At 46.6% G+C, this 27513-nt stretch overlaps 1 protein-coding gene across 1 annotated transcript in view; it reads left to right on the top strand.

Moving 5' to 3' along the window:
• The first annotated feature begins 18688 nt into the window (after nucleotides 1–18688).
• TNFRSF19 (TNF receptor superfamily member 19) overlaps nucleotides 18689–27513 on the top strand; it is a 71494-nt gene continuing 62669 nt past the window's right edge. The window contains exon 1 of the mRNA XM_075562823.1: nucleotides 18689–19323. The gene's annotated coding sequence lies outside the window, so the exon portion shown is untranslated. The remainder of the gene's footprint in view (nucleotides 19324–27513) is intronic.

Here is a 27513-nt window from a genome sequence, read left to right as displayed (position 1 = left end):
TATTCCTTTTTTTTTTTTTTTTTTTAAATCTTAGTCTGGACGCTCTGCTGAAACCCGCTTACTTTGGGTAACCCTGCTGCGGGCATTTGAGATGATTGTGACCTGACTTCCAACATCACAGCAAAACACAAGCCACCACAGTACAGCAAGTTGACAGACTAGTGACGGGCTAAGTGGAATAGCAGACATAACATGACCAAATATGTAGACAGGGCAAACGCATGGAGACCAGAGTACATTAGTGGTCTCCCGTGGCAGGGAAGCAGAGAGGTGGGAGAGACAGGTGAATGAAAGTGATCACTTAAATGGTACCAAGCTTCCATTTCAGTTGATGGAAAACTTCTGGAAATCAATAACCCCTAGACAGATGAGAACAGGTGTTCACAATGACTGGCAAAATAACGTTCCCTCCAGGCACAGCCAGGGCACAGGCTGCTGGTCTGGGAGTGCAGGTAGCCCCAGCTTGAAAAGTCCAACTAGGGAGGGGGAGCCCCAGTAGCACAGTGGGTTAAGAATTGGGCTGTTAACCATAAGGTTGGTGGTTCAAACCCACCAGACTCACTGTGGGAGAAAGATGGGGCTGCCTGCTCCCATAATGATTGACACTCTTGAGAACCTTGAGAACTCCATGTAGGAATCAACCAGACTGCCATTGGGCTTGGTATTTGAAGAGTCATGCTGTTGAGCCCTTTTGTTTGCTGGCCATCTGGGCAGACTTGTCCCTCTTTTGTGAAGTGTCCAGAGTAGCTAGGAGCTGGTTGACTTTTTCCCACTGATTTGTAGGGCTTCTTCAGACTGGTGAACTTTTACTTTGGCCTGTGATGAGTGTATGAATGGACTATCTTCTTCTAGTCTAGAGCTAGGAAGAGATCTGATGGCACAGCAGATTACACATTGGGCTGTTAACTGCAAGGGCAGCAGTTTGAAACCACCAGCCGCTCAGCGGGAGAAAGAGGAGGCTTTCGACTTTCATAAAGATACCCAGTCTCAGCAACCCACCGGGCCAGTCTGCCCTGTCCTCCAGGGTCACTAGGAGTCAGCATCGACTCGATGGCAGTGAGGCAGGCAGTTTATGGCTTGCTCTCAGTGGCGTTTCTGATGAGTAGCTGTATTAGCCTGGGTTGACTAGAATACCAAATCCACAGGCACTCAGCTATGTGTAAGAAAGAACTTTAGAGCTAGAGTAATTGTACATTAAGAAAACATCCCAGTCCAGTCCAGATCAAGTCCATAAGTCCAATATTAGCCCCTATGTCCAATACCCGTCTATGAATACTGCTTCAGACTCATGCAGCCATGCAAGAATGCTGAATTCAGGAAGATCACAGGTGAGTGGGTGGAAAGTCTTGTGGATCCAATAGTGGTGGAAATATCTCTGGCTGTCTTGGGTCTCTATGTGGCTGCTCCAGCTCCAGCCCTCTGGCTGAATCAATGTAGCTCCACCCGGCTTGTCAGCAGGAATGTCTCACAAGGAGAGAGTGAGTGTCCCGCCTCCAGTAAGCTATTTATCTCCTTACTGCCTCCAAATGAGGTCATCAAGCTGTGACCAGATTGACCGGCTAAGCTCCACCCTTTCACTCTTAATAGTCTCAAGTTGACAGTAGACTATGTAACTGCCACCGTAGCCTTTTAAATTTTGTTGAGGTTCCAACTGCATGCTCTTGGATATTTGAAACAATTTCTAATTTAAGTTTCCATTGAAAACAAAAATGGAAAGAGAGGGGTGGGGAAGGAAAGCCTTTCCTTGTGCTCCTGATAGAATTCGTTGGAATATGTGGAGGGTCAAAGGGACACTCTTGTTTCCATCCTTTCTTCCCCTATCTTTCTCTTCCCTCGTATTTTGTCTTTTGGGGTTTTGTCTCATTTATATGAACTTCGATCTAACTACAAGATCTATATGGAAGAATCATTTCCAGAGAGGTAGACTCAGCTCTTCGGGGCTCCTGTCCTACATCACTCAGAACAGACCCATTATTTTGAACGCACCTTCCCTTACCTGTCATGGGCTGGTGCCCAGGAAGCCCCTCTCTGCCATGGGTCTGGGTGAGGGAGAATTCAGCCAGGTGTCCATAGGTGGAGATGGCCAGTTGCTTCGGCAGCACACAGCAAGGGCAATGGAGGCTCTGGATCCAGAACTTGGGACAAGGGATGCAGTCAGCGTCCACCGCACCTGCTCAGGTCTTAGGATAAATCCCACCTTCCAGATTCACCTTTGGGGGAAGGGCAGTGAGTTCCTGGAGCCCAGAGCATTAGCTTTGCTTCCTGAGCCTCAGGAAGAGCGGTGGGAGGGACCAGGCCTTTTGATCAGTGTACTGAGAAGCAAGGCTGACACAGAAGCAGCAGGGAGGAAATGAGCTGGAGGATGGATGCACTTAATGGGCTTAACAATTCACAGGCCTGCGGTTACCTGGGCAACAGGCAGAGGTGCCCCAAACCCACCCCCTGCCCTTCAACGGATTCCTAGCAACCCAGAAAGATAGGCACTGAGCTGCCCCCTGGGGCTCCCAAGGCTGATTCATTTTTATTTTTTTCATAACATGATTTTATTGTCAAAAATATACAAGGAATTTTTTTCTTTTTTTTTTTCTGATTAAGGTTTGGGTTTTTGTTTTCCATTTTAATTGCTCATTGTTGCTGAACCCTTTTTTTGTTTTGTGTGGTTCTATCTGTATTGGAAATTCAGGATGTGTGCCTATATGGCAGAAACTTGATGAATAAAGACCGGGGGCATGGGAGGGAAGGTTTCCGGGGAATGGAGAGTCAACAGCAATCAATGGGTACAAGCAGGAAGAAAAAGTTCCAAAGTTGATTGCAATGGTAGTGACACAATCTTTTAAAATATGACTGACCTATTTAGTTGTATGATATTCTTATTATAATCTCAGTACAACTGTTTTCCAAAAAAAAACAACACATTGCTTCTCATTTTATACTTTGTATTACCAAGTAACTTACATACCATTCAATAGTTGAATCAATCATATCCTAGAGAATTGCACACTCAGCCCTACATCCATTGTAGAGCATCCCCCACTTCCCCACAGTTAAGTTGCCTTTAAGATGATTGTAGCAGTCACAATCTGTTTCGGTGCTCCCTCCCCACTCCCAGCTTCATTAATTACTCCCGAAATCCCTTTTCTCTCCCTATCATCCCCCTCACCCCTGCGTCCCCTATATCACCGGGTATCTGTTATTATCATTGTGCATCCACTCCTACTGTGTGGCACAGCTGGGAGACCCATGAGAAAGCAAGAAACACAATCATGCTAAGGTGGTAAGGGTAAAAATAGTATGCAGATAAAATACTAATAATACTAAAAAAGAAGGGAAAGACCACTAACAATAATCAAAAGCCAGGAAAGAAATTTCTATCATGGAACCAATAAGAAATATTTGCACCCAGACAAATTCAGGTCAAGTCTACAGGGTGGTCAATTGGCCAAGTGTCCAGTTTGATCCAATATCATCAAGACCATAGTGGTGCATGTCTGATAGTAAGATGGAGACTCTTGCGTGTGGCTAGAGTGGATTTGCCAATAGCTAGGTCTGACCAGATACTCAGCAGATGGGTTTGGGGCTCTCACCGTCCCGCACAGCCCTCCACAAATTGGGTGTTCATAATTTTGGCTCTGATGCATTTCTCCTCACTGTATTCAAGTTTTGTAATTATCATCATTGGATCACACAAGCTGGTGTGCTTCTTCCATGTGGACTTAGTTGACTCCTCACTTAGATGGCTGCTGGTTGGAATACAAGCCTTTAAGACCCCAGACACTATTCCAACTGATAGCCAGGCACCATCTGCTCTCTCCACCACACTTTACTGTAGCACCCTTGTCTTCACTAGCTTAGCAGTCGAGTGCTTTAGCACGGTGCCACCAGGGCTCCTTAGGAAGAAGTTAGGGATGTTAAAATCCTTACTTTCTCAGAGGAAAACTGTGCCTCCAATGACCTACATGGTTAACTGCATGTGTGCGCGTGCGCACGCGCGCACGCGCACACGCGCGCACACACGCACACCTCAAAGTCAAACTTGCCTCTGAGTTGATTCTGAGTCTGAGTGACTCTCTAGGACATAGCAGGACTGCTCCTTTGGGTTTCTGAGACTTTATGGGGGCAGATATCTCATCTTTCGCCTATGGAGTAGCTGGTGGGTTGGAACCGCCAACCTTCTGATTCGCAAACTGTTGTTTAATCCCCCAAGCCACGGAGGATCCTTCAGTAGACTTTCCAATATCAGCATTTCAGTTTGAAGTCTGGAGCTTCATTTGTTCCACATCGTGCCCTCATTTCCATGCTCTCTGCTGATTCCCATCTTGCTCACTCCTTGGTGCTATTTACCAGGGGCCTTGGTGGTGCAGTGGGTGATGAATAGAGCTGCTAACCCGAAGGTCAGCAGTTTGAAACTACCAGCAGCTCCTTGGGAGAAAGATGAGGCTTTGTATTCCAGTAAAGAGTTAGGGTCTCTGAAACCCACAGGGGCAGTTCTACCATCTTAGAGGGTCACTATGAGTCAGTATCGACTCCATGGTAGGGAGAGTGAGGTAGTGGTATTTAGGCACATGCCTCTCTCTGCCACCAGGAGTTGGAAGCTTCTTTAAGATCAAGGCGATGTTTCCTGCCCTCTGTGTTGAGTAGAGGAGCCTGGTGGCAGAGTGGTTATGTGTTGGACTGTTACCATCAAGATAGCAGTTTGAAATCACCAGATGCTCTGAGAGAGAAAGACAAGGCTTTCTACTCGCATAAAGAGTTACTGTCTCAGAAACTCACAAGACAAGCTTGTCCTTGAGGGTCGCCATGGGCCAGAATTAACTTGATGGTGATGAGTTTGATTTATTTTGGTTTAGTGTTTAAAGTACAGTGAGACCTGTGGAATCCGGAATCTGCTTTGTCGGAGGAGAACAGAAATATTCCTGTGGTAGTTATGTAATTCCATGCCAACTTGATATATAAAAGTGCCAGCGTGGAGTCTAGCCTATCAATTAGGTCATAGCCAAATAGTGACTACTTGTGGGCATGTCTCTCTCTCTCTCTCTCTCTCTCTCTCTCTCTCTCTCTCTCTCTCTCTCTCTCTCTCTCTCTGTCTCTCTCTCTCTCTCCTCTACCTTCCTGCTGGGGAGCCACTCAGAGACTCTACTCAGAGGCACCAGCCCTGTGATGCTTCCACTACCCACAAGACTTTTCACCTACAGGCCTGTGATCTTCCTGCATTCTGCATCATTGCATGTGGCTGCATGAGTCTGAAGAGTGATTTATGGATTAGTATCGGACTTATGGACTGAATCTGGACTGGGCTGGGATGCTAGCTTGATACATATACTTCTTGATATAAATCTCTCACTTAAACATATATGAGTGTCTCTGGGTTTGTTTCTCTAGTCAACCTGGGCTAACACAATTCCCGACTACCAAAGGGTGATAGCAAAGCAGTAAGATTGCATCCAGTCAAACTCCTCAAACTTGGGGGACTCCAAAAAATAAGCCGGTACCATTGGATCCATTGATTTTCCTTCCTTCTACATAACAAACATTTCTGAATAATCCTGATCAAGTTTAAGGACCATGACAGAGACCTTTTACTAAAAATTTTATATGCAAAAACAAAACACATCACTTTATGAATGAACGCCAATCCCTATTGGAAAGCAGTTCCCTTGAGCATATAAAGATGGCTGAATGAAGGTATCTTGGTTATCCAGTGCCTAGGAATCTGTTCTGGTTCACAGAGCAATGGAACAGAACATCATTGGTCCTGCAGCATCCACACAATCGTGACTCTGCTTGAGCCCATTGCTGCAGCCACTGCGCCCGTCCATCTTCTGCCCTGCTTCTCTACTGTATCAAGCATGATGTCCTTCTCTGGGGACTAGTCCCTCTTGATAACACATCCAAAGTATGTGAGACTAATTTTCACCACCTTTGCTTCTAAGAAGCATTCTGGTTGTACTTCTTCCAGGCAGAACTGTTTGTTCCTCTAGTGGTTCATGGTTATTTCGACACTCTTCTCCAGCACCATAGTTCAAAGGCTTCAATTCTGTGCTTTTCCTTCGTCATCGTCCAGCTTTTGTGTGCATATGAAGCAATTGAAAATACCCATGGCTTAGGTCAAGTTCACCTTCATCTTCAAAGGGCCATCTTTGCTTTTGAACACTTGAAGGAGATGTTGCCGATTTGCCCGATACATACATCAGAGCAGAAAAGCCCATCTCTAACTTCAAAATGTTTTCAGATAGCTGAGTCTTTTGGCAATCCTGCCCTGAAATCTGTCCCTTGCAATTCCCAAGGTTCCTATCCTTGTGAAGTTGTTCTGCTTCTTGCTTGAGGACTTCAACCACTGGGCTGCTGGGAAAATGAACCGGGCAGAGTTCTGGATCCTCTGGCCTCTGACAGAGGTTTCTACTTTACCGTGAAGCTTAACTCAAAGGGGGTTTGATGCTAATCTACAAAGCCACATCGTCTCGGCAACCAAATAAAAGACGTTCGCAAGCTCTGCTTTCCGGTACACATGCACCATGGCAATGAAAGCATCAGGCTGTGTTCCTGCTGCTAAGGCAGAAATCTGGAATTCGGGGACTATAAAATGTGTGCTTGAAGATGTTATCCTTATGAGAAAGCCCTAAGTAGGTTAAGCAATGCTTCTGAATTAAAGCCAATCTTTCCTTCTGGAAGGATGCAAAACAGGTGTCGGTGGGTGGGTGAAATGGTCACAGGGAACAGAGAAGCATTATGGAAAGCAGTTGTGTTTGAAGAGCAATGCCAACGGAATCCTAGAGGAGACCAAGAGGACTCACTACTACAAAAGAAGGCGCATCTTAGAAAAAAAACCCAAAATGCCGATCCCTCCATTAGAAGAGTCATGAGATCAAGGTGGTTAAAACTGAGGGGGGAAACAGAAAACATTTAATTTTGTTTCATCTTATTATCAATAAATATTGACCACTGTGGCAGTTATATAATCTCCTGTCCACTTGTGAATGGGGTGGAATCTAGCCCGTCAGTCTGGTAGCAGCTTGATGACCTCATTTGGAGGTGCCACGGAGATAAATAGATCACTGGAGGCCAAATACACTCACTCTCTGCTTCGAATCCCTGAATGACAAGCTACATGGAGCTACGCTAGAGCTCTGGAGCTGGAGGAACAGACCCACGTGGAGACCCATGCCAGCGCTGAGGCTGAGATGCTTACACTGCCACTGGATCCACAAGACTTTCCACCCACTGGCCTGTGAGCATCCTGCATTCGGTGTCATTGTATGTGTTTCATGAGTCTGAAGAGGAAGTTATAGACTAGCATCAGACATGATATCGCACTTATGGACTTGGTCTGGAATTTATGGACTAGTATAGAAATATAGGGAAATATCAGACTTATGGACTTGATCTGGACTGGGATGGGATGTTTACTTAATGTACAATTGCTTTTTGATATTAAATTCTCTCTTACACACATTAGTGCTTATGGATTTGTTTTTCTAGTCAACCCAAACTAACACAGCCACTATATTAAAAACTTAAACCACTACCATCGAGTCAATTCCAATTCACAGCAACCCTAAATGACGAGGAGACCTGCTTCCTAGGGTTTCCAAGACCGTAAATCCTAATGGGAGCAGACAGCCTGATTCTTCTTCCCGACAATGACTGCTGGGTTGAACTGCTGGCCTTGTGGTTAGCTGCCCGACACTTACCCACTGCACTATTGAGGCTCCTTCTGCACTAAATTCCAACCCCCCAATCCAAATCCACTGCCATTCAATCGATTACAATGCTCCACCCATCAATTTAATATAAGACATTGCTCTTGCCCTAAAGAGACTGTAAGGCACAGCTGACCCTGAACACCCACACGGCCACCAATAGCAAATTCTCCTCATTCTGCAGCCTCCTTTCCACCTTTTCCTCTCTCTGCCTTGTGGGCATCAGAATGAAGAACGGATGATCAGAAATAGGTGAATGAATATTATAACTATTTTGATTAGGAATTTAACTCACTGTAGCCTCTCCAGGTCTGACGTATATTGAGAGCTATTTTCATAGAAGCACTTGGAAAACCAGAACGAGGGGGAGACAGACTTCTCAGCAGGAGGGAGAAAACAAAGACTCTTTTCTTTTACCCTGAAATCCCTCCACTTTATCGTTCAGGACTTAGAGGGGCAGCTTCTTTCACCGTAAAGTCGAGATACCATTCGTTATCATGAAAAAGAATGCTTCAAGTCGGGTCAAATTTGCAGGGATTTATCTAATGGAATGGCAGAGAGATGTAGATAGGTTATATATCGTGTATGAATACCCATTGACACACAAAGGAGTTCTCGCAGTGAAGGGCTTACAAGTTGGCTGCTAACCACCACAAGGTCCCACCAGCCACTCCGTGGGAGCAAGACAAAGCTGTCTGCCCTGGAAAGACTGACGGCCTCAGAAACCCGCAGGGTGCCACAGGGTGGCTCTGAGCCAGCATCAGCTCAGTGGCAGTGAGTACATGGTACTAAATTTTCATTTATCTACAGATGTCTTCGGTACGTGTTATAGACAATTTTTATATATTGCATATATTTACATGTCATATCTTTATAAACTCACTCACTCGCAGAAAGCCTCGTCTTTATCCCAAGGAGTGGCTGGTGGGTTCAAAGTGCTGACCTCATTGTTAGCAGCCGCCGCACGTATGTAGAAAGAGGAGCCCTGGTGGTGTCGTGGTTACAGATTGGGCTGCGACCCCTCCAGGGCTGGCACTTTGACACCCCCAGCTGCTTGTTGGGAGAAAGATGGATTTTTCTACTCCTGTAAAGAGTTACAGTCTTGGAAATCTACAAGGGGATCACTCTATGAGTCAATATTGACTTGATGGCAGTGGGTTGTTTGTTGTACACTAATATGTGTGTATATGAGTATAAATGTCCATGTATATATGCACACACATGTACATATATTTGCACATATATACAAGACTACAATTGGAGTGCTCAGAACAGTAGCTGTTAAAAGGAATAAGTTGAGAAAGTTGAACGGTTCAGAACAAGGCACCAAAATAATCAAATGTTCAACTTGTGCATTAAGAGCAAACATATCTGACAGCTTGTGGACTGGCCGAGGGATGGTGGGGAAGGGATGCTGGGTGCTTGAGAAGAGTCTACAAATCTTTAAAATGTACTAACCCCAACCATGGCAAGTTCTTATTTAGTCTTCTTGGAGATGACATAGTGTGAGACACTGAAGTCAAAACTAAATAAAGAACCTTGCAGCTAGGCTCTCAGGAAATATTTCCCACAAAGAGGGATCAGGAGTGATTTTGCAAAATGATGGGATGTGAAGCATCAAATCGACCATGCCCATAGCACAAGTGACTTTGAATAACTCCACTTACTTCTGAGCCACTCTTTTTCTACCCATTCTTTTTTTTTTTTTTTGCTTTATTACCCAAAACAAAAAAAGAAAGAAAGAAATCTGTTTCAGTCTATTCAAACTCTTAGCAATGCTACAGAACCAACTCCAACTGCGCTGCAGGGTTTCCAGAGGACAGTCTTTACAGACTTGACAATGGCGACCCATTAACAACTTGCTATACGCAGATGACACTCACCTTGCCTGTGGAAACTGAACAGGACTTGAAGCAAATGCTGTTGAAGATCCGAGACTACAGCCTTCAGTATGGATTATACCTCAACATCAAGAACACATACATCCTCACAACTAGACCAACGAGCAACAGCATGCTACAGGGGAAAGAGGTTGAACTTGTCAAAAATGTCATTTCCCTTGGATTCAAGATCAATGCCCGTGGAAGGAGCAATGATGATAGCAAAGGGCGGAACAACAAGAGATCTAACATTGATGGTGAGGAGGGCATAGGATGCCTGCTGGGGTGTGATCAAGTGCAATGGAGCCGAGAGGAAGTACACAGAGCTAAATGAAGCTCCAACATGGTAGTGGGACAGGAAAAAGGTAAAAGGAATTATAGGAAAGAACTAGGAGGCAAAAGACATTTATAGAGGTATAAACATAGGCATATACATATGTCAATATATTAATATAATGATAGGGATATAGGTCTATGTACATATATTTATAGGTTAAATATCAAGGTAGCAGATGGATATTGGGCCTGTACTCAAGTCTCCCTTGAATGCAAGAACATTTTATTCTAATAACCTGGCATTCTGTGATAGGTAGTCGCGGAAACCCACAGGGGCAGTTCTACCCTGTCCTATGGGGTCCCTATGAGTCAGCACCACCTCGGTGGCAGTGAGCACTTGCTTTTGGTTTGGATGACAACCATGAATTGTTAAAACTTTTCTAGGATAATGTGACAACGCTATCCAACACTAAAGGCGTACAACATTTGACCTAACCAGCTTCTAGGAACCGTTGCTACCAAAATATTAGCACATGGGAACAAATACATGAGCTGTGCTCTCATTTACTGTAAGTGTTGGGCTGTTAACTTCAAGGTCGCAGTTTCGAACCCACTAGTAACTCCGAGTGTGTGAACAAGTGTGTGAGGATGGTGCCCATGTGATGTGTGAGTGCAAGGGTAGATGTGCAGGAGCCTGAGCGTGTGCATGGGGTAGATGAACAGATGTGAGTGTATGTGGTTCAGTGTATATATGCATATGCATGTGTACTATTCATGTGTGTGTGAGTTTGTGCACGCATGTGCGAGGGTATATACTGCGTATGGGTATGAGAGGCTTCAACATATTCGTGGAAAAATGGATTGAAAGCATCACGGCATTTTCCCAAGAACTCTTTGAAGCCCCTTTGTATGCACTTGGCATATGCGCGCATGAATGTGTGGGAGCGTGTGGGCGTGTGTCTGAGCATGTGTGTGCCTGTGTGCATGCTTGGATGTATGGGAGTGTGTGCATATGGACGTGTAGGTATGGGCGGGTGAGCACATGTGTGAGTTTGGAGGCGGGGGTGTGCGCATGTGTGCCTGTGAGAATGTGTGTGTGAGAGCATGTGTGTGTGTGGGGGTGAGTGTGTGAGCATGTGAGCCTGTGAGAATGTGGCTGTGTGTGTGAGAGAGTGTGTGTGTCTGAGAATGTATGACTGTGTGTGTGTGTGAGCATGTGCGCCTGTGAGAATGTGTGTGTGTGTGCATGTGAGAATGTGTGTGTGAGAGCATGTGTGTGTGGGGGGGTGAGTGTGTGAGCATGTGAGCCTGTGAGAATGTGGCTGTGTGTGTGAGAGGGTGTGTGTGTCTGAGAATGTATGACTGTGTGTGTGTGTGTGTGTGAGCACGTGCGCCTGTGAGAATGTGTGTGAGTGTGGGTGCTTCTACCCAGGGCCACCCTGGCACGGACTCTGTGTAGCAGGACTGGAGTGGGCGCCAGGCAGGAAGGAGCGTGCTGTCCCAGCACACGTGTCAGCCTCTGAGATGTTCATTACAGACCCCTGTTCTGATATTTGGATCACTTTTTCCTGCTGGACCTTCAGAGAGGAAATGGTGCAATTTCCATGCTAATTCCAACAGAAGAGATCTTTTTCTTGGGAGCCTGGTTGGCAGACAGCCTCTTCTTTTGCAATCTTTCCGCCAGTGCCCTGAGACGGTGCAAATATGGGGGGTGATGGTCAGAGTCCCTTGTTTCATGAAGCTTTGCACAGCCGCGCACCAGGGCGATAATGCCGCCACCGCAGCGCGTTTTGTGGGGTTGGATATCGTGCTGAAGTAGCACTTCAGATACCAGCCTGAAGGTTAAATCAACAGGGGAAGGGCACACTTGGCAGAGAGCACGCTTTCACTAGAGCATTTGTCAGGCCTGGAAAAGGCCCTCGCAAGGTGTGTGTCACCAGGAAGAGCAGAGACATTAGTCCTCTGAAGTCACAAAGAGATCTGTCTACAAGCATATTCCCCAAACTTGAAACACCGGTTACCTCAGGGGTGGAGGTGGGGCGATGGAGCAAGAGTTTGCTTCTTGCTTTAATGATTGAAGTCCATGCAATTTTTAGAAAGAAGAATAAACTGAGCTTATGAGTGATTTCTTTCTCTTTGAGTGATTTCTTACTTAAAAAATGCTTTTTTAACAGTCTTATTGGCATTTGATTCACTAGTTCAACCATATTGAGAAGAGTTGTACAGGCGTCACCATGACCAGTTTCAGAGCATTTTCTTCATTCCCGTTTTCTTTGTTATGAGCTCCCCGTTTCACCCCAACCTCTCCTGCCATAGCTACCCCCAAGGAGCCATTCCTCCATGACCGTCTCCATAGATTTGCCTCTCCTGCATATTTCACATGCAGACAAACATGTACAACTACCAACAATAACAAAGTAAAGCAGAGGAAAATGGCCATCGAAAAGAAAGCAGAAAATCCTGAAAACTGAATGTCAAATAGCCATAAGGGAGATTACACGACAGGGTGCTAAATGCTAACCCAACTGGTCTGTAGGAATCCACTTTCCAAAGCATGCTGTATTCCAGAAAGGCTCTGGGCTGCAGCCAGAGGGGAGTCACCAGAGGCTTCATCCACAAGTATCCCCCCCCCCTTTTTTTTAACCGAAGCAACTTTACAATGGGTCAAAAGGGAGATCAAATGATAAAACATTACATTTTACCCTGTGTGCTGTCTGTCTGATAACAAGGTCATTCACGTCCCTCCACTATGATCAGACACCTAAGCCATGCATGGACCCTACAAATGGGTTCCGGGCTTCCAGTGTCATCCGTAGCCTGCTGCAAACCAGGTGTTCACAATTTAAGCTCTGGGAAGTTGGAGTCTGTTCTTTTAACGTGCACTATATCCTTCATAGGCCACATCAGACGGACTCAATGTAGGAACCCCACTAAGTGAATTTGGCTTTACCTTTAAAAACAAAAGTATTGTGAATTATGGGAAGGTTTCTGAAGCATATGAAAGTTAGCTTTTATGTTAACCTGGCTGGTTTGGCCTAGGAATGCCCCATGATAGGACCTAACATCATGTAATCAAATCCATGACGGATCTGTGCATGCAGCCAAGCAGTTCTGGAAGTACCATGGAGTGCAATTCCCTTCGTCCAGACATAATGAAATTCCTCAGGAGTGTGGCCCCTTTCCTATACGGACAGATTCTGTGGAGAGCTTGTTGCCTTCTTAAAGGCCTGGATCTTGCGTCTGGCTCATCAACCTCCTGTGCTCCAGATGTGAACCAGCTACCTGCCATATTGCCCACCAATCCTGGGAGCTATTAGCAGCCTGACATCTGACCTGCCAATGTTGGCTCGATGGACTCTGAAGAGCCACGCCTGACATGCTGATGCTGGTTTCATCTGCCTCTGTGTCCATCACTCTGTGGTCTTCCTGCTGCACCTTCCAGCGTCCTGCTTCATCAGCCCCTCTAGCCAGGAGAATCAGGAGAAACTTCAAGCTTAAACATTTGACTCACAGACTTGAGCTGGACTGGATTTGTCTGCTTCTACAATTGTATGAGCAATGTTCTTGATATAAATTTATATTGATGTATATTATATAAGCATATGCATGTGTATATATGTCAATGGTTTTGCTTCTCTAGAGAACCCAGCCTAGCACAGAGCTGATTAATCTGTAATTTTCCAATTTCCTATAAATATTATTGTTGTTTGATGCCATCCACTTGGTTCTGACTCATAGCGATCCTTTGGACAACAGAATGAAACAGCCCAATCCTACACCATCCTTACAATGTTATTATGTTTGAGGCCAGTGCAGCCATTGTGACAAACCATCTTGTTGAGGATACTCCTTTTTTTCTTTCCTGATCTTCCCCTTTATCAAGCATGGTGTTTTTTTCTAAAGACTGGTCTCCCCTGACAATATGTCTAAAGTGTGTGAGACCAAGTCTCACCATGCTCGCTTCTAAAGATCATGCTGGCTGTACTTCGTCCAAAGCAGATTGGTGTGTCCTGGAAATCCATAGTACTTTCAACATTCTGTCATAAATATATGCCTCCTTATCCTGGTAAATAGATTTGTAACAGATCTGCTGCTCTGCAGCAGCTGTCACGTGCACAATACAGTGACATTGGTTATGCTTGTGTATTGTCCAGTCATCAGTATCCTCTGTCCCCAGATCTCTGTCACCTTTCATAGAAGCTCAGTGTGCCCCCATGAGTAAATTCTTCTCCCCAAACTCCCCCCACCATCCCCTGATAAGAACTAATTAGCTGTGGTCTCTATACTATTATGACTTTGTAATCAGAAAAACCCCACAGTATTTGAAAGTTAACACTGGATTTAAAGAAATCCAGAGTCTGTTGGGGATTCCTGAGGCACCAGAGGTCTAGATGAATTTACAGGATCGTTTACTACTTACAGGTCTCTGGTGATGCAGCAGTGGGTTAAAAAAGGCTGCTACCCTCAAGGTCAGTGGCTCAAACCCACCAGTTGCTCTGAAGGAGAAAGATGAGGCTGTCTGCTCTTATAATTATTTAATCACTGAAGCCTATGAATCAGTTTTGTTTTGTTTGATTCTCTTCTACAGGCTCTATTATAAGCTGGGTTCTCTAGAGAAGCAACATTGTGACGTCTATATATAGAAAATATATATTTATGGGGGGAAAAGAGCTCACACAGTTAGAGAGGTGGGCGAGTGAGTCCAAGTCCAAGCATCAGATGTGAAGCTGAAGGCTTCTTCTGACCTGCATAGCCATGGGGGCTGATGAACCAAGATGGACAGAAAGATGGCAGGCTTGTGACTGCAGAGGAGAATGCACCTAACGTCAGCAGGCCAGGCTTGTGACTGGAGAAGCAAATGAATCCAAGGTCGGCCCCATCAGATATCAGCCCATGGATGTCTCCCAGGATCGGCAGGCAATAGGACAAGTTATTGGCTCAAGGTCAAAGACCTGAAGGTCAATGAGCCACATGCAGCATCCAGACCTAGCAAACAGAAAGCAAGCCTTTCCAGAGCATCCATTTACACTGGAAACAGATGATCCTTTCATTTGTTTGCATCAGGGCTGTGATAGGAGTAAGAGTGTCACATCTCACCCTAATCTTTTCAAGATTAATTGGCTATTCGTAGTAGATCTCTTTGTGGAGTTGTGCATTGTGTTAGGCCATCTCGCGAGGAAAATCACTAGGTTTTAGCTGGCAAACCAACGAGAATCCAGCCTGTCAAATTGACCACAGCATTTTGTAATATTAATAGAAACCTTAGGAGGCGATGAGTTGATGTTCATGGGGAGGGAATAACTCAGAACACGGGATGAGAATGCTTCACAACGTCAATGTCATAAAAATAGTTGGTGTGTGTTCTGCTGTGTATATTCTCAATAACAAAATACATTTTTAAAAAATGAGAATCCTGGCACCGTTGCATTGACACAAACCTCGCAATCACTACACATCAGCCTCTATGGGATAGCAGTGGGTTTGGGTTTGGGGATTGCCACGGACATTCATAGGCTTCCCTATATGTAAACAGCCGAAGAGCACTTCAGGAAGGTACTTTATGAACAGAAAACAACATTGACAAGTACACCAGTGTCAACGGATATGGAGCCACACACTCCGGAGTTAAATTTGAGCTGGCTGCCCTTGGAAAGTTGCTTAGCCCTGGCGACCCTCCATCTCCTCCTCTGTTCACTGGAGATGAAGACGATGCAGCAGAGTCTACTTGAAGGCAGCCTAGCTGTAGCCCACTGTGTGCAGTGCTACGGTGTCGATCCTGCCCTCTGGTGCCCTGCTTTACAGAGGAGGACTGCTCCCTGCGGCTTCTGAGGCTGTACATCCTGACAGGAGCAGACAGCCTCATCTTTCCCCTGGGGAGAGCCAAGTGGGTTCAAACTGCTGACCTTTAGGGCTAGCAGCCCGAGGGGTAAACCCCTGCACCTCTGGGGCTCCTCCAGTAGCAGGCGCTGCTGTGAATGAGAAATCACCTCCACTCTGCAGATGCGTTGGACCAATGAGTGCTCCCTGGCATTCCCCCACGTTCCTGGAGACTCAACAGGAGCTGCCACCTAAACCGTTCAAGAGAGGGCAGGAACGATTCACAACCAAAAGTTACAAAGCAAGACCATTTCTCTGTCCCTGGTGGTTCAGAGGGCTAACGGGCTCAGCCGCTGCACCAGAGGGGGTGGGGTGAGTTTGTTCAAGCCTACCAAGAACTGCCTCAGAAGAATGGCCTGGCGCTCTATCTATCTCCCAGAAATCGGTCCCTGAAGACCCCGTGCAGCACAGTTCTCCCCTGACCCACAGGAGCCTTCAAAGAGTTCAGGGGGAACTAGAACTAAGGCCCTAAATTAGGACGTGGGCCAAAGAATCACCATGATCCTGTGCTGAGGAGATGCCCACTGGGAACTGGTCTCTCGAGGAAGGAAAGAGGAGCGTCACAAGATGCTGGGCTTTTCCACCACTTCCACACCCATTCGCACACACGTGCTCTCACGCATACGCACGCTCACCCTCCCACACACACATTTTATTTCCTAATTGGAGGGGGTTTTATTTCTAATTCCCAAGGTACTGTCAAAAGACTAGTACAGACTTAACTTTTAATTCTTACCTAAACAAAGAATTCCCTTCGAAAACCATCCTCTGGTTTGTTTGTTTTTCCAGCCATGTAGACATTGTCTTACATACTCTGAACATGCAGTTGTTCGATTTCTTGGGTGGGAAGTACCTCGGTTCTTGGCTTCCCACGAGTAAGAATTCACGCGGAAGCCCGGTTTGTGATCCAAGTGGGTTTATAGAAAGAACGGGAGAAGTTTCAGGTTTTACAGTCACTGAACATGGGCAACCTCGTGAGACTCCACACCCACACGTGGTAGCCTGAGGCCAGAGAGACCGCAGCGCACCAGGAGCAGGACGGGAGCTGACTTCGAACAGGTGGTCTTGTGATCCAGGTAAATGAGGCCTCTGGCTGGGAGGCATGGTCAAAGGTATAATAGGTTGACTCCATTGGCTGAATTAAGCCCACATGGGCCTAGTTTGGCCGCCCAGTTAGTCTTTAGTGGCTAAGGGTTTGCCTGATTCTCTTCCAACCTCCTGAAGGGGAGCTTCAGGCGTGTGGACAGCCAACCACGCTGGCCTCCTTCTGCTACTTCACACTGTCAGGAGAGACCAGTCCCCGGAGAAGGCTCTCCTGCTGGGTAAAGTGGAAAGCCAGTGAAAACGAGGAAGACCTTCAAGGAGATGGATCCACACAGTCGCTACAACCATGGGCCCACATATAACAATTATGTGGATGGTGCAGGAAGGGGGGGCATTTTGTTCTGTACATCAGGTCACTATGAGTCAGAACCAAATGGAGGATAGCTCACAACTACAGACAATCAGAAATGGCCTAGTGTGGATCTGCAGAGGACGTCATAGACTGGTAACGGACAAATGGCCTAATATCAGACTTAGGGCCTTGACCTGGACTGGGCTGGGATGTTTTCTCAATATTCAACTGCTCTTGTTGTATATAAAGCTCTTTCTTATACACACACGAGAGTCTGTGGATTTGTTTCTCTAGTCTACCCAGACTGACACAGCAGTACAACCTTCACCCATCATCACCATCAGAGACTCTTTATGTATATAGTGAGTTACATCTTGGGCTGCTAGCCAAAGTCTGCAGTTCAAAACCACCAGTCACTCCACAGGAGAAAGACGAGGCAGTCTGCTCCCCTAGTGAGTTACAGTCTTAGAAACCCGAAGGGGCAGGTCCACCCTGCCGTACAGGGTCGCTTCACTTGAAAAAAGGCGAGTTCTACGTTGGGCTCTTTTAGTTAAGGGACCAAACTACAGATGTGGGAGAAATGCCCCCAAAGCAAGGAACACAGCTTTCAAGTACCCATAAGGCGTGTGGTTTTCCCTTTACAATTCCTTCTTGTGTGAATTTTGACATGCTTCCAAAACAAAGAAAGAAACCAGCCCGCTGCCATGCGTCAATTCCAACCCCCTGGGACTCTGTAGACGGAGCAGAACCACCCATTACACCACCAGCGGCGGTTAGGCCAAATCAATTTGGAAACCTACGGGCCTCCAAAGGTGTCATCTTTTTGTTTCATTCTAATCACGCTGGCTTACTTTTATTATTTTTTCCAATGGCTTTATGGGCATGAAACTCACGGTCACACAATTCAGTAGCTCAATGACATCCAGCAGAGTTGTACACTCATCACCACCCTCGGTTTTTTCGGAAGCCAACTGCCACACCTTTCTGCCTTTAAAATGCCCGGGCAGGTATTGCTGATGTGTCCTAGGCGTTTGAATGAATAGAAAATATCTCGGGACCATCTGTGTGTCGAAGACTGAAAAGAACCAGTCCCAGGAACTGGACTGAATCCGAGGCTACGTTTGATCAGGTTTCTGCCCAGGGTGTTAGCAAGAAGGTGGCAGACGACGGCTATAGAACTGGGGGCGGGAGCGCGCGCGGGAGGGGGGTGAGGGTGGGATCCGCCGGCTTCCATCAAAATGCCACTGTGTGATGGGGCGATCCCATTCGAAGCCATGTAACTTTTCCAAGGGCAGGGTCGTTTTAAAACATGGAGACAGTCCTTAGGTGTGACCATCCCCGCCCCTACGGCCCCCCTCCGTCCTTCCCGAGGGCCGGGGTTCTTCCCGACACGTGTTGCGGAATGCCACAAGTGGACAGCCAGCCTTTGTGCAAACCCGCGATCGTTATCCGAGGGGAAGCAGGAGGCAATTACAACGCTGCTATTGCGGAAGGATCTGCCAGGGATGCTAACGCGCGCGCAAGCAGCCGCCCTCTCTTCTGCCAGCTGGGACCCAGAGACGCAGAGACCATTCCCCCCTCCCGCCCGAGCAGGGCCGGGCTGCTGGCGAGCTGCTCCCCTCCCCGGTCCTGCAGCGCCCCATGACGTCATGGGATCCGCGGCCCCGAGATGAAAGCGCGGCGCGCAGGCCGCGGGCGCCGGGAGCAGAATTCCCAACACACACACACACTCCCTCCGCCGCTCGGCTTGGGAACGGACCCGGCCGCGGATCGGGCCACGCAGCCCAGCAGGACAGAGCCTGCGGCCACCCCCGCCCCGTGCCAGCCGGCGGAGGGCGACCACGCGACCCTGTGGTTAACAAAAGAATGTGCGGGCGAGCGGGCGGGCGGGGGGGCGACCTGGCCGGCGAACTTCGCAGATCCTCCTGCAGATCCCGGCAACCCTGCCCTGCCTTTGATGTCTCGCGACTGATCACCGATCAGATTACAGGCATTTTCAGCTCCCAGCTCGCCTGCCTTTGATCTGCCGGGTTAATTTCATTTCCCGGGATTTGAAGTTTACGTCTGGGCTTGTGCGGACACACATATTTGGGAAGGTGGAAGCTCTCCGGGCACCGAGAGGAGGGTTTGCCAACGAGAAAAGTTAGCTGCCTGAAAAGGGCGATCGGCGGCGGCGGAGGATTCAGCAAGCTTGCAGGTATGGTGGCATGGTTGGGGGGGGGCGGGGGAGTTGTTGCTGGTGTGGTGGTGGTAGCAGCCTGGCCTGTACTCTGTGTGTGTGTGTGTGTGTGTGTGCGTGTGTGTTCTAATAAAAGAAAAAAAAGACGCACTAGGCCGATGAAAAGCAAACGCTGCTCCAGGCTTAGCGTGCGTGATGGTGCATGCATGTGTCCGACTAAATCCGAAACGCAGCCGTTTCTTAGGAGTTTGTGTAAAGGGATTTGCAGTGTCAGGGGAAATTTACTTGGAAGCGAGTCGCTCCAACAGGGCTCCAGGACGAGGGCCAGCTTCTGCCTGCAAACAGTGCTTCGGCCCCTGAGATGGTTGAACCCCCACCCCCCCCACCCCCCTGTCCTGCTCGCGGAGTGCCTTTATTTAGAAGCAGCCCCCTGGAAGTGCCCTTACTGCAAATCGCTCCTTTTCTTTATGTGTTCTCTTAGAGGAAAGAGGAAATAAATTGCATCGCGAGCAATGCTGCTTCTTTATTTAATCTCTCTCTTCTTAGCAGAGACAAATCTTCATGTGGTGTGTACATACCAGGGGAGCCCTGGGAAGGCTTTGAGTTACCGTTTAACACCTTTAGGTGTCAAACTGAAGGAGGGAACTGAAGGTGTAAAATAAACGAGTGACGGTCACATTGCACGTGGAGGGATTTGTTTTTATAAATAACTCAGAAAATTAAGTTTCAGCCTCTTGGCAACCATGGCCCCAAAGCTAATATTCCTAAATGAACATTTACTTAAAATTTATAGTGACCAACTGTTTATGAAAGCCGACTCATCCCCTGTGATTACATTACACCGAGTGTTTGCAGTCACATTTCGAGTTTGGCTGGTGTCCGACATGGCCGGGTGAAATCACACGGAATTTAAAAGTTAGGTAATTCTTCATCGATTCTCTCTCTCTCTCTCTCTCTCACACACACACACACACACACACACACACACACACACACTTCATACATCAGGGAGGGAGGTGGTGGAGGGGGGGAGACAGAAAGTGACTAACATTGAGATGCAAGTACTCGGTACAGTAGGAACACCCTTGTTCACGGTGCCCCTTCTCACGTTGTACCACCCCCAACCCCCCCATTACTCGGCCAAAAATATTTCCCAGGCATGAGGAGAGTTTGTCGTCTGAAGCCGAACCCAGAGCAAAGAAAGCCCATTTGCTCTTCCTGTCTGGAATTATGATAGAACAAAAGAAGGACCCTAATGAGTTTCATTTCACGTACAATTAATCTTCCAAAGCCAATTAATTAAAATGACTTTCTAAACTTCTTCCCCTGATGATTAAAGAGCGCGATTAGCATTGTTTGCTTAATTTTAAAACTCTTGATGGCAAGCAAGGACTGCCCATTGAAGCCCGGGCTGCTGCATTGCCTTGGGTTTGCCTAAAGCAAGAGCCAGGAAGACTGTCATGGCAAAGCCCTAGCTGCTGTCTTTATTCTTTTGCCAAAAGACATTTCCATTTCTGAAGGTCTTCGCAATGGGGCAGGTCTTGGTCTTGGTATCCTGGAGCATCCCTGCGGGAGGTTGTTTGGGGTTCCTTAATGTCATTTTGTGAGTCAATGCTGATGTTTCATTTGTTTGCTTTAAAAAGACCTCTAAAACTCTTCCCCAAACCGCATTAATGATCCATTTGCATAAAGGCAACAAGCCTTTTAGAATAAGGACGGGAGAAGATGTCCAAAGGAAGAGTGTGTGTTCAGGAGATGTTTTAACAGGACCCTTTGATGCTGTTACCAGGTTCATCTGAACAAGTTCAGCCTCTGCTCCTTGGGCCCAAAACAAAGCATGGGAGAATTAGCAATTATCTGATGAATTTAGTAGGAAAACTAGCAGGGGCAAGTCAAGTCCTTGAAAATCCACTTCCGAGTCTGAATTAATTCAGTTAATTGTTTACTTCTTGAGTCGTGGTTGAGAAATGAAACCGATTGTACGGGGTTTGGGGTTTAAAATTAAGGGAGATGCCTATTGCTAAATATACAGGTACTGTTTCAAAAGGGCAGGGCTTTCATGAATGGCTACAAGATGATCTTGATGCAAATAGATAGAAACTATGATAATTCTACACGGAAGGAAGCCCTTTCTTCCCCTCACCCCCACCCCCCAGCCCGGCAGCCTTTTCAGATCTATTGCATCAATAGTGCTTTGTTCACCCAGAAAGCCCACATCTTCAAAGGCTTTTCTTCTCAGTCCTGTTTCTGTCACTGATTAGCTGTGTGACCTTAAGTGAGTTGCTTTGGCAGGGGTTGATCAGCTTGTCTTTGTGACATAAACAGGGCTGGGATTTTTATAGCCATTTTGCAGAGGAGGAAACTGAGGCTGTAGAGAAACCACTAGCCTGCTTCATTAAGATTCCTTGGGTAGGGTTTCTCGTTCCTTGTCCCTTGCCCTTAAGAACCTACTATGCGTGGCCTGTGTCCCAGCCATCGTTAAAACAGATGTGCTGGGTAGCTGATCAATGTCAATTTGAAGATAGAGTCCGTCACATTTGTGTTTTCAAGGACAAGGAATTAATATTTTCTTAAGAGGTTGCCAGTGGAATTCATAAAAAGGTTGTTAACCAGATGTCGTTATTCCTCAGGGCAGCTTCACCAGGTGGTGTTTGTGATGTTTCAGTTTGAAAATTCAATATGGGTTTCATATTTAGGGTACTTGTGCCATGCTGCTTTTGATTGTAAAAAGATGAATCCTTAGAATGGATTTCCAATTATTCTTTCCATTTTCCCCTCTTTCTTGGCAAAATAGTTTTCTTTTGTGTGGTACAAAATTGATGTAACTTAGCTGTTAGCTGTCAATTATATGCAAATACACTGCTCTTGAGGTCAAATAACTCACTTCAAGCAAGTTTTTCACTTTCTTAAGGGGTCATAGAAAGCTTGACAGAGATTTTAAGTATTACTATATCTCATAGTTACTGATGTTCATTAAGGACTTGTGTGCTGGGAACTCCAACAATCATTTTTCAACCATAGTTCTGTTTAATTTTTTTGTGTGATTGATCACTATGCTTTAATTATGTTCAATTTGTAACAATGAAAATGCATCCTGCATATAAGATATTTACATTATGATTCATAACAGTAACAAACTTACAGTTATGAAGTAGCAATGAAAATAATTTTTTAACATTTTATTAGGGGCTCATACAACTCTTATCACAACCCATACATATACATAAAGCACATCTGTACATTCTTTGCCCTAATCATTTTCTTTTTTTACATTTTATTAGGGGCTCATACAACTCCTATCACAATCCATACATATACATACATCAATTGTATAAAGAACATCTGTACATTCTTTTCCCTAATCGTTTTCAAAGCATTGGCTCTCCACTTAAGCCCTTTCATCAGGTCCTCTTTTTTTTCCCTCTCCCTCCCTGCTCCCCCCTCCCTCATGAGCCCTTGATAATTTATAGATTGTTATTTTGTCATATCTTGCCCTATCCGGAGTCTCCCTTCCCCACCTTCTCTGCCATCCATCTCCCAAGGAGGAGGTCACATGTGGTTCCTTGTAATCAGTTCCCCCTTTCCAACCCACTCACCCTACACTCTCCCAGCATCACCCCTCACACCCCTGGTCCTGAAGGTATCATCCACCCTGGATTCCCTGTGCCTCCAGCCCTCATATGTACCAGTGTACAACCTCTGCCCTATCCAGCCCTGCAAGGTAGAATTCGGATCATGGTAGTTGGGGGGAGGAAGCATCCAAGATCTTGGGGAAAGCTGTGTTCTTCATCGGTACTACATCACACCCTAATTAACCCATCTCCTCTCCTAAACCCCTCTATGAGGGGATTTCCAGTGGCCGACACTTGGGCCTTGGGTCTCCACTCTGCACTTCCCACTTTATTCACTATGGTATACACACACACACACACACACACACATATATATTCCTTTTTTTTTTTTTTTTTTGCATCATGCCTTATACCTGGTCCCTTTGGCACCTCGTGATCACACCGGCTGGTGTGCTTCTTCCATATGGGCTTAAATTTGCAACTAAGGATTGTTGTTGTTTTTTTTTTCATCTCTGTTATACAATCTGGATAAGGTCATATGTCAAATAAAGCTGCAAAATTAGATTTGATTCTCAGTCTAGCCTTCAAATTATGGGTTCATTTTCCCTAGAGCTAGGCCGTTCATTTTTTTCGACTCTAGGAATGACATTGAGTGGAACTAGACTACCGATTTGTAACAACTATAGTCAAAATGTTGGCCAAGAAGTAGCCTCCAGTGTTTTGTTTTTGTTTTTTCCCCTTCCTTTTGATGTTTGAATGGAGCCCTGGAGGTGTAGTGGTTATAAGTTGGGCTGCAATTCCTAGAGTTGGCAGTTCAAAACCACCAGCAGCTACTCGAAAGACAGGACTTTCTATTCCTGTAAACAGTTACCGTCTCTGAAAGCCACAAGGGGTCGCTATGAGTCTACACAGTCACAATGGCAACGATAGTCTGATATTTGAGAGCTGTTGTCACGATGTAGTAGGTTTCCCATCAGTTGGTCCAAAAAATTAAGCCCCATCTTCTGCTTCAGGACTGAACGCCATCATTCCAATCATTGTTGGCCATTTAAAAATTTTTTCTTGGAAAAAGTAATTTAATTCATTCTCATAGGAAACCCTCAGGAGCAGTTCTACTCTGTCCTCTAAGGTGGTTGTGGGTCAGAATCGACCGGAGGTCAGTGAGTGGGTTTTGTTTAAGGGCAAGGAACCCTGATGGGACAATCTGACCCAGAGGTCAGAGGTTTGACCCTTCTCCGTGGATCTGGCTGTGCGCCAGGGTCCACCCTAGGTTGGGCAGTCCGAGGCCCCCAGGGCAAATTCACCCTTGGGTGTTTTAAGGAGTCACACTTGGAAGGGTTGGAAGGGTTGTCCGGTTGTTCTGAGATCTGTGAAAAGCTGCCAGGGAGATTCCTGATGGCTGTGCTAGATTCCTCCTTCTGCTGCTATTCGCCACATTGGCAGTTCAAACCTTCAGCCCCTGGAGAAAGATAGGGCTGGCCGGCTGCTCCTGGACAGACGCACCGTCTCCGAAACCCTGGAGAGGGCTGTGATGAGGTGGCCGCACCTTGATGGCAGTAGTTTTGGTGCCGGGCCAGGAGCCCTGGTGATAGACCAGCAAAGCTCTCGGCTATTGAATGAGAAGTCAGCAGTGGGGACCCAGACTGCCCCATAGGAGGAAGACCCTAGACCCCCTGCGGGCAGTTCTACTTTGTCCCATCAGGTAGCTAGGAGTAGGAGTCAACTCAACCGCATTGGATGTGGCTTTTTGTTGTTACTTATTTTCTTTGGTCCTAAGCCATTTGATTGTGGTGACCCTGTTATCAGTCCAACGACACCAACTAGCTCAAACCCCAACTCCAAACTTAGCAGGATTCTTGTCTCCACACTTGTTGTTGAGAACCCCGCAGTGGATTTCACTCAAAGTGACCCCATGTTTCAGAGAAGAAGAGCTAGCTGTCCCATAGGATGTCCTAAACTGCGGTCTTTATGGGACCAGGTCTTTCTGACCCAGATCGGCTAGCAAGGGTCAAACCTCTGACCTTTGGTTAGATGGCCACCAGGGCTCCTTGCCCTTAAACATAACCCACTCAGTGCCTTCTAGTTAATTCTGACTCACAGCAACCTCACAGCACAGAGTAGAACTGCTCCATAGGGTTTCCGAAGCAGGCTGCCTCATCTCTCTCCCATTGAGCAGCTGGTGGGTTTGAACTGCTGACCCTTTGGGTCATGGCCACGGATTTAATGACAGTGAGTGACTGAGTGAGTTTTTTTTAAAAGGAGGAGGAGGAGGAGGAGGAGAAGGAGCGATTCAAATCATTTCCACCACCCACTGCTGCCAATTATAGCCTCTGCGTGTAGGCTGGGGAGGAATCACAAGGCCAGATGCCAAGTGGCTTGCTCAGGATCACACATCAAGTTCATAGGAAGGGAGCCCCATCCCAGTAGTGCACAGAACTGATAGACAGAAAAAGGCTAAGGAGGTTCTTTATTTAGAGTATGTAATGTCTGAGCCCCGCACTTACACTTATGGAGCAAAGGTGCAAATGGCAGCGTGGGCACCCGTGTGCCTGGGCTCTTGGCAGCGCTTCCTCTGGCACTCGCGGTGGCTAGACCCCTCTCATTTGATGTGTGAGCAGGTCCTCTTTAGCCTACTCTGCTCCCCCCAGATCAACATGGCGGACGCCTTCCCCTGGGGCTGAAGTAGGAGACTGGCTGCCTAAGAGCAGCTCCGGGGACTGGGCCACCAAAATAGTAGGCACGTTGGACAGGCCGTGCTCCTCAGAATGTGTCTGAGAGAGAGTGTGTGGTGTAGGTTGAAAAGAACACTGTGATAGCGTTAGTTGGGATCCTCACACTTGCTCTTCCTCCCTCTTCTACCAAAGGGCAAATTGAAGTCACCCAGTGCCCTGGAGGCCATGCCCTCTCATGGCTGCAGGACAGGCTAGAACTGCCCCCCACCCCCCACCCCGTGGGTTTCAGAGACCCTAACTCTTTACAGGAATAGAGAGCCCGATCTTTTCATTTAATCGCCCTTTTGACCCATTTTAAAGCTTTTTCAGTATAAAGATTTTTGAAAAGTGAAGGGGAAATCTATGTGGATTTTAAGCCCCTGGAGAATCCCCTCGGCTGCGGCCCAGGGGTGTGAATAGCCTCCCTATCGTGCAGAATGCATCAGAAAGTGGATTGTAGCCCGTGCAGTTAGGTTAACATTGGGGGTCCTATCGTTTGCTCCTCCTCATGATGCACTTAAATTTGTTTTAGTTTTTAATATTTTCTGCTTTCTTTTCGATTGAGGTCTTTAATGTGTTTTTTACTTTGTTACTGTTGTCAGTGTTTTGGGTTTTTTCAATGTTTTTCTGCATCTGAAATCCAGGATACGTAAATCTATAGCGACAATAACTGGATTAATGGTTCCAGGGGCATGGTGAGGGAGATTGGGGGGTGGGCAGCTAAGAACGATGAGCACCGGAATGAAGAAAATGATCGGAAACGGATTGTGGTGATGATTGTCCGGCCCTTCCTGATGTGATTGAACTACGGAATTGCATGGTTTCGAACTGCCGCTCTTGCGGTTAGCCGTCCAGCTCGTAAGACGAAACAAAATCTTCTAGGCAACCTCCACCCCGGAGGTTTCCCTGAGAAACAATGGCGGGCAGGAAAAATTACCGGAGGTCGAACACTTGACCATTCACCTGGCTTCCATGGGCCAGCTTATCACTGTAGCTTTTGTTCTTTTTCATTTTCAAGAAGCACATTGCCCCAGGAGTTAAATGACTGTGGAAAAATGTTTAAAGCAAATGTACTCTATATCAATTCAGATACTGCTCAACCTAGCTGCTCCACAAAACGAGCCCTTGGCTTAATCTTAAAATAAACACCTGGCCTAGATCCTCTTGGCAATTCCAGTAAGAATTCCCACCATTAATGATACCCAGCATTTTAACACGAGAAAATCCCCCTGGACCCTAGTTCTCACCCTCAATTCATTCTGAATGAACCTGAGAGGCATTTACTACATGACTTTTTTCTTCTTTGTGCTCCCGTTACCACTAGCGGATACAATCAACATTCGCGGAAGCAGCAGTCAGGGGGTTAAAGGATGCATTGCATTAGGCAAAACTGCTGCCCGAGGCCTCTTTAGAGTGTTGAAGAGCAAGCATGGTATTTTGAAGACTAAGGTGCACCTGACTCAAGCCATGGTACATTTCGATCCCCTGTGAAAGTTGGAAGGAAGACCAAAGAGGGGGTGCACTTGAATGATGCTGCTGGTGAAGAAGGTCGAAAGTATCACAGACAGGCAAAAGAACCAACACATCTACCTTGGAAGAAGTACAGCCACCACGCGCCTTAGAGGCAAGGATGGTGAGGCTTCACCTCACATACTTTGGACAGGTTTATGCTTCAGGCTGCTAACTGCAAGGCCAGCAGTTCAAAACCACCAGCTGCTCCGAGGGAGAAAGACGAGGCTTTCTGCTCCTGTAAAGTTAGGGTCCCAGAAACCCACAGGGACAGTTCTACCCTGTCCCATAGCATTGCTGCCATAACTCAGAGTCAACTCCACGGCCGTGAGCTTGGTTTGGTCTTGTGGCTTCTCTGCAGGAGACTTGATAACTCCTTGGAGAAAGCAAAGTACACAAATACCAGGGAGCTCTAG

The sequence above is a fragment of the Tenrec ecaudatus genome, chromosome 11 (genome assembly GCF_050624435.1).
Source record: "Tenrec ecaudatus isolate mTenEca1 chromosome 11, mTenEca1.hap1, whole genome shotgun sequence".
Taxonomy (NCBI): Eukaryota; Metazoa; Chordata; class Mammalia; order Afrosoricida; family Tenrecidae; genus Tenrec; species Tenrec ecaudatus.
This window is presented reverse-complemented; position numbering and strand designations above follow the sequence as displayed.